Genomic DNA, 12,535 nt, shown 5'->3' on the forward strand with positions numbered 1-12,535 from the left:
CCACCAGTTATAGGGCACAGTTGAAGCCTGCAGAGCCAAAGCCAGTACCTGGATAACTAAATGGTTGAAATTGCCCATTTGCAGGGAGTTTGAGAGAAAGCACTGATCTCGGTTCATATTGTCACAGACAATGCTTTCCTTCTGAGTGGGGAAGAGAAAATCAGTTCTTTTTAAGCTGATAAATACAGCCCAGCTGGGACCCAATTTGTTGTTTGGATATTACAGGCAGAGAGACAGACCGGAGTTCTGGCATATTTCAAAGAGTGGCTCCCTCATGCCGCTAAATTAGTAATAGATAGCACATGCCTGCAATGGAAACCTAAGAAGGCTAATGGTAATCATTCCTCTCTTACACCCACCCTCCTCTGCCCACATTTTGGTTCAGATCAACCTACACTACTTTTGAAGTGTTTTCACTGTTTTTTTCTCTTCAGAACAACCTCCTTCTCCTTCCCACAACTTCAACCTGACTTTATAGTAAATGGACACACTAAAATTGGAGCTGTCGAGCATACATTAGTTACACCAGGGCAGTGAGACAGCTATCCTGAAAGCAAGCACCACACACAGGCTCTCCTCTCTCTGCCATCACTGAAATTATTCACCAAATGAGTGTTTGCTAGCTTCCCACATGGAGGAAAGGCAGCTAAGAGACATCAAATCTATCTTTTCAAAGTGTGAAAGTCAGCCTAAATAATATTTTCTATATGACAGGAATTAACTCAAAACCAGCAGGCTGTGCTGGTTGAAATAGGGTATCTACCAGGAGAGCGATATAGAATATACCACCCCTAGTAGCCACATTCAAGCTAAAATGTGGGCACTCAGGGCCAAAGTTGGGGGCATTTCCAAGAATTATTCCTAACAATTTCCCCTCATCTTCCCCACTTCATTCTGACAGCAGTTATTGTGTTTCATTTGGTTTTTCATTTCAGCTTTGACTTCTACTGCGCCTCATCCAACTGTTTTTTCCTCTATGTGTGGCAGATGAAATCTCATTCCTACTTGAAAGGAAAACCTCTCCAAATGGTGAGCTACTGGGAAGCCCAAACACCTTGTCCCTCATGTGCAGAACTTATGCGGCCTCACGACAGCAATGGGTTCATGGCATGCAGGGTCCTGCGTGTACTCATAGCACATACCTACACCAGGTCATTAAACCATTCATATTGTATTTGCCACATCTGGTACTTAAACGAGTGCTGACAATGTCATCATTTTTTGTAGCTCTAAAAGCAACAGGAACGTGTTGAGTATACCAAGGCCCACAAGCCATGAAGTATGTGATGAAAGGACTTAATAGACAAGAAAAAAGTCACCATTGTTTGGAGCGTAACCAAGTATCTATAGCATGGTTAAGCCCCTCTCTGGTCAGCAATTCATCTTAGTTCTCCCTTCTGTGTGACAGTCTGTCATGTGAAAACACAAGATGCTCTTCAAAGCTTATGTGACCTTTAGAGGTTCAGCCCAAAGCAGTTTTGCTGACATCTGGCACACGAGGGACTTGCCATAAGATGAAATAACAACAATAACCAAGCTTCTGCAGGGCTGTCATCTGTCAATCCCAAGGCAGGGAAAGCAGCACAGAGAATGGAGGGCAAAAGGCCGTACCTGAGCTTGAACTGCAGCCCTGAGGCTTGTGACACCTACAGTTAGTCATGGACGGGATGGAGAGAGGGGCAAAGGAAGCAACCTGGTGGGAAGGAGGTTTAGTGTGAACACAGTTCATGATTAACCTTTGGAGAAAGAGTGACGGCCCCCAGAAGCCATTGGGACCACATGAGCCAGGATGTCTCTGCAATGAGAAGATACTGTGTGAAGAATTTGGTTTACATTCACAGTTAACTCAGAACAAATTAACCTAAACCAAGAAATGGTTAAGCAGGGATTAAATAGGGGTCAAACAAAATGAGAAGAAATTCAGCTTACTGAGGAAGACAAAGAAAAGTGAAGCTATAGTGACAAGAAAATGACTTTCAGAAGGCATTTTTCATGAAGTGAGGGGAAACACTAGACTTTTCCTTAGTCTACATGGAGCTGTTCACACAGTGGGCCAGGCTGGGCTTGCTGCAGTGTGCTCAGGGAGCCAAAAGATGTATTTTACTGGCTGTGCTTAGAAAACACAGCACATTGTCAAAGCATCAAAAAGCTGCTTGTGCTCATCTGTTCCTGCACTCCTGCCCTTGAAACAGTCCCTCTGCTCCTAAGCGGGATGATATCGGATAATGCAGAAATGGGCTAATACATAGCACAGAATGTAACCAAAGTGTTTGGGGTTTAGAAATTGTTCTGTCAGAGCAGGCAAATCCCGGTGCGGCAGCGTGTGAACTGAGGAAGCTGCTCTGCTCCACATAAGGTGAGGTGTGGTGGGGAACAGCAGTGTCCCTGGCTCAGGATGGAGGATTTCCATCCCCAGCTGCTCCGTCAGTGCAAGAAGCGTGATCCTGCTCCAGCAGTACGGTGCAGCAGCAGGGCTCCGTATTTCAAACGGCAGGGGTTAAGCAAAGTGACCAATTTCCTTGGACTAATTGAGCATGCAATCTGCCTGCTTGTAAAGCCTGTATTTGGCCAGGAAGATTTATTACTTTTCGCAATGATGACTGTCCAAGAGCACTGAGGGCAGACCTGAGCTGCAGTTCATTAAGTGGGATGATGTTAAAAAACATTTCTATTTTTGGTTACTTTGTTCTGTGTTAACTGTGAATTTAGTCCTTCTTCTGTAATAAAGAGTCCAGGGAGTCCAGTGAATCTTGTTCTCTATGGCAGATTCTAAACCTGTAGGATTTTGTCCTTATCCTGATGAGTAAGCAGTTTTAGCTGGTCCTGAGAGGCTATGAAATGATAGAAGACTGCTCTGTGCAGGAGTTTGAAGTTAAGCCTCCATCTATCTCAGAAGCAGAAATGGAAATGGAGGGCTGACATTCCTTTGTCATTGGGTTTCAGAATAACACCTCTGAGGGGGGTTAACCCCAGCTGAACACCAGGTGCCCACTATTACTCCTCTTCTTCAGCGGGACAGGGCAGAGAGAATAAAATGGGTCAAGATAAGGCCAGGGAAAGATCATTCACCAGTTAGTGTCACGAACAAAACAGACTCGACTTGAAGAAATTAAGTAAATTTACTAAGAATCAAATCAGAGTAGGGTAACAAGAAATAACACAAAATCTTAAAACACCTTCCCCCACTTCTCCCTTCTCTCTGGGCTTAACTTCACTCCCAATTTCTCTACCTCCTGCCCTCCAATGACACAGGGGACCAGGAAATGAGGGCTGTGGTCAGTTCATCACACATTGTCTCTGCTGCTCCTTCCTCTTCCTCTGCTCCAACATAGGGTCCTTCCCACAGGAGACAGTCCCCCATAAGCATCTCCAACAGGAGTCTTTCCTGAAAGCTAACTGCTCTTCATGAACTGCTCCATGTGGGTCCCTTCCCTGGGTGCAAGTCCTTCCAGAACAGCCTGCTCCAGCGTGGGTCCCCTGTGGGGTCACAAGTCCTGCAGCAAACCTGCTTCAGCCTGGGCTCTTCTCTCTATGGGTCCTGCCAGGAGCCTGTTCCAGCACAGGCTTCCTATGGGATCACAGTCTCTATTCGACATCACCCTGCTCTGAAAGGGCACAGCCTGCTTCACCATGGGGTGCACCACAGGCTGCATGGGAATCTCCGCTCCAGCACGTGGAGCACCTCCTCCCCTCCTTCTGCACTGACCCTGGGGTCTGCAGAGCCGCTGCTCTCACATATTCTCCTCTCTTTGGCTATAATTGCTCCTGCAGTATAACTTTTCCCCCTTCTTAAATCTGTTAACCCAGAGGCGCTGAGGCTCTGTCAGACATAGAGGAAGCTTCCAGCAGCTTCTCTCGGAAGCCACTCCCGTAGCTCCACTGCTACAGAAACCTGGCCACACAAACCCAATTCAACCTCTTTATTATCTTCATCTTCTCAGAAAGCCATCAGTTCAGTGCTCTGTCTGTGCTACTGAATCACCATGTCCATCACAGGAGTATCATGGCACCCCCTACCTTCCCCTGCATCTGCTTTAAAATCAGTTGCTCCGTTTGCATAGGATGGAAAGTGTAATGCAATGCTCCTCACGCTGAGGTGCTGGACACTTTACTGTCTAATGTAACATCTGTCCCCCTCCATGTCCATTATTTGCAAATACTGTCCTTTTCTCCCTTCCCTTGAAGAATGCCCATTAGTAAATGTAGCTGTGAATACCCACAGCACATCCTGCCTTCTTGTGCTTAATGTCATACTTAATACAAAACAGCCTCTCCGTGTCCCTGCAGTGCAAGACCACACTGCTGCTCTAGAAATTGCCGTTGAGTGTTTGATGCTGAAAGATCATTTTGTTATAAATCATCCCCAGAGGTGGCTATGGCCTTTAAAAAGCACTTTTGTGCTGCTCTCTTTACAGCTGTGTGTAGACTGAAAACACCTCTGTGTCTGTGTTTCCACAATTACCTTGCATGCTATCAGTGTCAGCAGCATCAACTGCTCCAGACTGCATTGTGTGCATTGTGGCCCTGCCACACCTTACAGCCAAATGCAAATCCTTCTCGATCTGTATGTCACTCATTAGCCTCTGCGGACCCTGGGACAGGGGCAATCAATCTGCAATGCTGTATGCAAGGAGTCCACAGGCCAGGGTAAACAACCTAGAAGCTGCAAAACTAATGAATTTGCCTCTGAGGCTTAAATGTAAGAAAAGTAATTAATCTTGCTGCATTTCACTCATCATCAAGCGAACTTTTGCTGATGAAGAAGAAAACTGCTGAGAATAGCAGTTCACTCCCGATGTCAGCCCCTCCCTATTGGACTTTGTGGGTAATTGGCACATCATTAGTATCCCATCTTCTACAGACTCCCCAAGAGGCAACAGTGAAAGAAACAGGTAGATGTCAGTGAGGGAAGGGGGCTTTGCAGCTCAGACTTGAACTTGCAGTTCCAGTTTGGCTTAGGGTCTCAATTTCGCTCAGATGTGGTTAGAGGGGAAGAGAAACCAACCCAAAACCTGTCACCATCACCAAAAAGCTCCAACCAACCAAGCAAGCAAAACCAATCAGAAAACCTGTGAGGGAAGGGGGAATGTGCGAATCAGCTGTCAGAAGGTTTCACTGCAGTTGTGTATGAGATGTTTGCCCAGCCTTGCCACTGAGCAGGTATGAATCATGGATGAATCCAGCTCCTGCCCATCTAACTCTCAACGATGGGGCATAAGATGAAGATACCAAAGACACACATCAGGTGTAATCTCAAACCACTTCAAGAATCTGGACTATCCAAGGCATCTGTTTTAGTGAGATAAATTGCTCTCTTGAGCTGTCCGCTATATGTGGAGCCTATGCCGGCTAGCAGAGAAGTAGCCACCACTGCAAGATGCCCTTTGCAAACTCATCAGTGAGCTGACAGACTTTGAGAGAAGTGCTGAGGAGCCGGCCAGAGAGCTGTGAGTGAGAGCAGGGCTGGCAAAAATCAGCAAGGGTGCCAGAGTATTTGGCCCTAAATGGGCAGCAGGATCAGAGGCACACAAGGAGCTGTCTAGCTGCATAAAGGCAGTCCTGGCTGGTCTCAGGAACCAGATGTAATTCAGAATCACCAGTGGCACTCCCACGAGTGATGTTTGCTGAGATATGGTTAGTGCATTTTCATTGCCTGTTGAGGACCAGAGTTCATTCCCTTCAAGGCTTATTGCTGTGATTCCTCAGGCTTGCCGCACGAGAGTGAGCAATCCAGTTCTGGGAAACATGCAGGGTGGAGAATGCATATGATTTTGGTCATTTGGGGGAGCAAGAAAAGATGATGCAACATAAACATTAACACAAAGGGGAAAGGGAAGGATAGGAAAACAGATGAAGAAATCCGTGAGTCAAACAAGACATGCAGATGACTACGTTTGTTCTGCTCATTAGAAGTATTTTTTCACAGAAAGTACTTTATTCCTACTAAGAGGAGCACAAAGGTTTGTGCTTTGATCTCAGAATCACTCATTGAAACGCAGGAGTTTTAGCAAACGTTATAACCCACACAACAAAATGTCCATGTTTTATCTGAATTAAAACATTTTAATTACCTAGTTTGATTTAATCTGTATATGGTAACAAAATGCATAGAAGATACTTTATTATACACACATTAAAATATTTAAGCTCTGTGCAATGGGGCTAGAGCTCAAACGTGAAAACACTGTCAGAAACCAGTCCTCTACCTCAGTATCTAGTGGAGTGAAATGAGCAGAACATGATTGTGAGACAAGCCTTTCACACCTATCTTGCTGATTTGGAGTGAAAAGTATTTCCATTCACTGCCAATGAATAGACCAAATAAACACTGCTTTTAGGTTTCTCACCTGTCTCAAAAACTTTAAATGGCATAAAAATTCTGCTCAGGACAGGAATTGTAAAAGCCTTATTTAGTGGATTGAGCTTGCATATCCTAGCAGAAAGGATGGGGTATGAGCCAAAGGCACAGCGTAGGTCCACACATGGAGGGGGGAGAAGCGGGCATAGGGAAGGGGCTGTGCTGTGCTGCAATCCTGGAACTCCTGTCTGCAGGCAGCACAGAGGGAGAAGTACAGCAGAAGCAGGAAATGGGGCAAGGACCAAGCCATGGCGTGTGTTGTCAATGAAACAATGTTCTTGCTTTACTGTTCTGCCTGGGTTTTTTTTCCATATGAGAGGTGTTTTTTCAGTTTATCTTAGAATAACAGTAATCACTAAAGTCAAAGCAAACCTGCAATCGCTCTCTGCACCATATCTTGTAATTTCAGATGGAGTTAGATGAAACTCAACATAAAAAAACTCAGTTCAACCTTCTTGAGAAAAACAAGGCTAATTTAAACTGCACACCCGTGTCATCTGATGTGGTGCCTGCAGCACTTACAGCCTCCCAGTGGGGTCTCAGAGTGGCTGTGAGGCCACCTGCAAAAATGAACCAGATCTGGAGCTTCAAATCTTGTTATGCAGTGCCATCTTGAGGTTTTATGAAAGGCTATGTGTAGCTTCTATCAGGTTGTAGTTCAAGCAGTTAATTCTTCAGGGTGTACAATGGGGTGCATTGAACTCTGTGAAACATAGAAGACAGGGCTGGGCCCACTCAGCAGGAGCACCAGCGGCCCATTCCCTGCTCCATGGTGGCATCAATGCTTTGAAAGGCCTCTCCTAGGAAATGTTCGCCTATCCAGTGTTTAAAACCCCAGCAACACACGTCACACTGGTACTGGAGATGAGGCAGTTGTGAGCCAAAGCACATGGATGCTCCTCTTCTCTGACAAGACACAAACCGGTATCTCTGCCCACTGCCAAGTGGCAAAGCATAGGGCTGGCACCAGGGGTTAAAAGTGCCACCTCGGCCACAGCTGCTCTGGAAACTGGGGGTTACTGCTTCAGTGCCTCTGCAAAAGCAGGTTTGTCCCTCCAGCACCGGTGGAGGACAGTTGTTCGGGGCTACAGCATGCCTGGGGAATATTTGGCGACAACGAAGCAGCAGTCGCCCCAAGCCTGGTTTTGGGCTGCCAGGGCTGGCCAGAGAGTAGGGGGCTGGATGGGAGTTACAACCTGGAGTGAAAACCAGGCAGTAGAGGAAGACTTGGAGGAGCAATCTGAGCACTTCCCCATGTGGGGAATGGACGGCGAGGACGCCAGGCAGGTGGGAGGCACAGACAAGGGTCAGCGTGGCGCTGCCGCATCACCTCACCCCGCCATGTTGTGCCTGTGCAGACAGGGTGGCTGGCCCTTAGGGTGAGAATCGGGGATCTGAGGAAGGTGGGCTGCCCGGCTGTCCCGGCACTGGGGCAACTATGCAGGGGATTCCCTGGGGGTGGGAGCAGCCCTGCGGGGCCGGGACCAACAGCTCCCCCAGGAGCCGGTGTGCCCGTGGGGACGCGCTGGGTGACCGGGGGTCCCGGCGCCCTGGCGGGGACTGTGAGGCCCCACGCTCACCCACCCGCCGCAGGGGCAGCTCGGCCGTTTCCGTCAGCGCTCGTCACTTTCCGGTTGCCTCGGCCACGCGCGCGTGGGGACGGGCATGGGTGGGGGGGAGGGGGTGCGCGCCTCCCCCGCACCCCCTTCCCCCCCCGCACCGAGAACCCCACTCGGGGCTTTCCCGCGGGCTGCCCCGGACGGAAGCGCCGTTCGCGCCTTCCCGCGGCCGCTCGGCTCTTTCCGCCTCCGCTCCGGGGCGCTTCGTTCGTTTCCGCGGTCGCTCGGCTCTTTCCGCGGGGGCCGGCGGCGCGCTCGGCCGTTCCCGCCGCCTGCTGGGCGCTCGGCGTTTTCCGTGAGCGCTCGGCGTTTTCCGTGCGGGCCGCGGCGCGCTCGGCGCTTGCTCCCTGGCTGGCGCTCCTCAGTCGGCCGCTGCCTGCCTGTCGCCGGGCTGGGAGCGCCTGTGTGTGTGTGAGTGACGCGGCGGAGGTGTAGTTTGACGCGGTGTGTTACGTGGGGGAGAGAATAAAACTGCGGCGAGATCCTAGGCGCGAACGAAAGCAGTGACGGAGCAGCCTGGTAACCGGTAAGAGGAGGAAGGCGCCCAGCAAACAGGGGCGGGGGGGAGGGAAGGAAATGGAGCCCGGCGGGGACCAGGGGAGCCGCCGGGCGGCAGGACGCGGGGGCCCGGCCTTGCACCGCCCGCGGGAGGGGCGCCCGCTTTAAAGATGGAGCCGAGCCCTGCAACATCCCCGCCGCCGCCGCGCCGCGAACAAAGGATAATGGCGGATGGGAGCCGGCCCCGGCGGCGGCCGCCACGGCCGGGCGGCGGCGGCGACTCTGGCGGCAGCCAGCAGCGGCGCTCCCCGCGGCGGGGAAGGGGGATCGCGCCCCCCGGCCCCTGGAGGAGGCGGCGGAGGAGGAAGACGACGAGGGGGGAGCGGCCGCTCACCCACCCGCGCCCCCTCCCCGCCCCTCCGGGTGCGCCCCGGCTTGCTTCCCGGCTGCAAACCCCGCGTTCTCCCCCCGGCGCTGCCCTCTTCGGTCGGCGGCGGTCCCGGGCACGGCCTCCCGGCCGGCGCGGCTGCGCCGGGCTCCAGGGACGCTGGGCGGCCGTGGCGGCGGCTGGCCGGGCAGGCGGGCAGCCCTCCTGCCGGGCCGGGCCGGGCCGGCCCCCCGCTCCGCGCCCGGAGAGTTTCACTTCCCCGGTGACCCGAGTGCGCTGTATAAATAAATAAACAAACTCTTGCCGTGATGGAAACGAGGACGTGGGGTGCTCCTGCGCTCTGTAACGAGAAGTTCTTAATAAAATCTGTGCACAGAAGCTCTGGGCCAGCGCTTGGTCTGGTGGTTTGATTTTATTTGCAGCGTGGGGCACGGCCGTCTGCAGCAGGCTGTGAAAGGGGTAATGGTGCTCGGACACCCAACACCGCGCTCCGGTCCGGGCGCAGATCGGAGGGGAGAGCTTTAAGCCCGATGCGCAGATCACGTAACAGAGATACGGTTCCCTTTTGCTGCGTTATTTCTTCCCTGTATTTTTAACCCGACGTGAACTTGAGCTTGGCCGTGGCTGGTAAATCTCGGTTTGGGATTTGCTTTTGCCAGTTTCCCACAGACGTTTAGGTGCTGCACAGCGAGCAGGATTTGACCTCTATCGCTGCCTCAATCGCAGATGTCAACTCGGCTGCCTTTTGCCACCTTACACCAGCCTTGCCGTGCTGCTGCTGTGGGGCTTTTTTCCCTGTTTTGTTGCCTAGTATAGAAGACATTATTTTGACTTCATTTCAGCTTTTAAAACCCGGATATTTGCATTTTTACATACAGTAATAAGTAAAAATGATGCAATAGTGTTTAAAAACTTATTTTACCTAAGATTGTAACACCTTTCAAATGTATACAAGGATAACTTTTTTTTTAATAGATCATATGACTTTTCTTCCCAAAAGCATGTTGATTTTGGTTTAATACATTTTTCCCCTCTTAAATATTGAAATGCCTGCACATAATCTGCTTCTGGAATAACACTTGTCATAATTTATTCTCTTCCTGGGGTTACAAACAAGTTTCCTATTAAACAAAGGATTAGAGACTCTGTTTAGTCCCATCGTGACCACCAAACACTATTTCAGAATACAGGAATTTTGAGACTCTACTTGCTTCCTTTGCTTGTATCAATATGGGGTTTTCTTACAGTAAAATGTTAATTCACTGAAATAAGCTTTTATTCAACATGGGTATTTGTGATTCACCTGTCCTTCCTTGTACATGAATTTCTGTCACTTCCACCACTCCTTTTGAAATGAAGGCCAAAGGTGCTCTGCATCACTCTGAATAATACCAACATGAAAAGAGGGTTTCTAAAGTTGAAATTGATTAACAGACATCTGTGGGTTTAAGTAAGTAACATAGGTGTTGATAGTGATTAAAGAGAATGTAGTCATTAGTGTATTTCATTCATTCTTTGTTTGATGGAATATGCACTTAAATGCTAAAGTATAACAGTAAATCCTTGCTTGGTGTTTGTAGCTTTAGAAACACAACATTCTATTTTATAATAGAGTGGAAGACTCAGATCCATATTTTCTAACATGGATCTCTGCATTTCCTCACCAGCTTTGTATCCTCACAAATCAGAGAGAAAAGGGGACAGAGAGGTGGTTGTGTATTTGCTAAGCATCAATTACAAGTGACCTAAAGTGGAATAATTTGCATGCAGTATAGAAAAGTGTAATAATTTTTAGTTCTTTAATCTCACTGATAGAACATCAGATGTTAAATTAATACTCTCAGCTTTGTATCTGGATCTGCAGTAATGGTCTGCATCTGTTCTTAATTTTTCTTCCAATACTTTTGGTGTGTACATACATATATACTCACATATACATATATATGTGTGTGTGTGTGTATATATATATAAAAAAGGGTCTCTGCTACCCTGGGTGGGGAAAAAAAAGCCAATCAAAACCCAAAGGTCTAAAAGGGGGAAATTCTCTGATAGAGAGAATTCAGAAACTTCTCATTTAGACTGTCACGTCATCAGTCTGTCCTTCCTGGATGCCTGCACCAGCGTAGCTATTGCTGGTACTGATGTCAAAGATAAAATATTCTGTAGTAGCTGATCTTATTCTGGAAAGTAGGTGTTCTGCTGCAGTAAGAAGCAAACAGCCTCTTGCCTAAGTACAGCTACAGCTATGTAGGTGCAGATTCTGATAGCACATAAAGCCCTGACTAGGAATTTCTGTTGACACCCTTTTGAAACAAATGGGATATTCACACCTCACCTCTATTTTTGGATCTCTGGAAGCAAGTGGGGATCAGTTACTCATGCTGCATTTCTCAAGGCTTTTGTGCAGTGAGAAGGCCATGCTAGCAGACACTAAAGTTAGTTTCATGGGACGTGACAGCAACCCTTGTCTGCAGAAACAGCCTTACTGAATCTGGTTTGAGCTCTTTGGTGCCCTACCTGCATACAGTTGAAGTTTCATGACAAGGCAGTGATTTAACTCTGAATCAAAAATTGTGTTGCTTCATCTGCAATCCGTGCAGTCCTACTTCATAATGGTTATGAAAACCTGAGCAATCTTCAGTTAATGATCTTTGTACATCCCCCAGCATGAAAACACTGATACCTCTTTTATTCTGCAAAACTTTTAGATCACTTGGTTGTACTGCAGTTAAAAAGGTTTCATTACCTTACAGTTGGTCTCTGACACAAGACTACACTGCTACTTCAGACAAAGCTGCAGGAAGCCTCATAATGACCTGTTCTGGAGCCACCTTCATGCAGGAAACATAAATGTCTGCCCTTGAGATTCTCACACATTTTGGAGGGGAGAGTTCAAGTGATGTGTAAAAAATCTGATTCTCTAAGTGTTGTTCCAGTTATAGATTGTTTGGTCAATGAGGTTATCAACAAAATGGTTTTCCCCTGCATTTGGAAGAACTGGGTTGTATTTTCCTCTTTTGGCACAAACTTTTTCTAAACTTCAGGAATTTTGAGAGTTTATCCACTACCTGATGGACTGAAACCATAGTTCCACATACAGGTTTTTGACAGAAATACTGGCTGAAGCATCCTCTGTCTGGTGGTTTGTTCATGTCTTCTCCATTGCACTGGCACAAGTGTTTGAGTTGCTGCATGGTAGAGCTGACTGGGGAAATGATCTATCAGGGTGAGGGATGGGAAGTCTGGTTATTTTTCACCTGGATCATCCCTCCCCTGATTGCTGCCGGCTGCATGTGATCTGTACCAGCATATGCAGGGAAGGGTGGGTCAGGAAGATGAGGGTGGCTTAAACAACAGTGTTGCTAAATGAGAAAATGCAACCTACATGTGAATTTCAACTATTGCTGTGCTTGTAACTTAAACTGGATGGCACAGATCCTGTTGTGGCTCTTCCTGCTGCAGCCCTGCATCATTTAGCTAAACTCAAGTTTTTACGTGTGCTAAATACGAGCAAATGAACACGAGCAGCAGCCCTTCACAAACTTCAATATCACGTATACATACTGTTTGTTGTGCTACTTATTTCCTTGGATTAAACACCTTTTGTGTGGTTTTGGGTGTTCTTTTAACAGCTCTAGCATTCACTTGCTCAGTGCTGTTCTCACATGTTTT

The 12,535-nt window shown here is 48.2% G+C and overlaps 1 protein-coding gene across 2 annotated transcripts in view; it reads left to right on the plus strand.

Moving 5' to 3' along the window:
* Positions 1–8,106: 8,106 nt before the first annotated feature.
* Positions 8,107–12,535, plus strand: part of CREB1 (cAMP responsive element binding protein 1) — a 38,138-nt gene continuing 33,709 nt past the window's right edge. Inside the window, exon 1 of one of the 2 annotated variants that reach the window (XM_061455725.1) lies at positions 8,107–8,503. The gene's annotated coding sequence lies outside the window, so the exon portion shown is untranslated. The remainder of the gene's footprint in view (positions 8,504–12,535) is intronic. The other variant, XM_061455734.1, reaches the window with a different exon arrangement.

Source organism: Pezoporus flaviventris, unplaced genomic scaffold (assembly GCF_033815535.1).
Source record: "Pezoporus flaviventris isolate CSIRO_AGI_PZ_B2104156 unplaced genomic scaffold, CSIRO_AGI_Pfla_v1 ptg000001l, whole genome shotgun sequence".
NCBI lineage: Eukaryota > Metazoa > Chordata > Aves > Psittaciformes > Psittacidae > Pezoporus > Pezoporus flaviventris.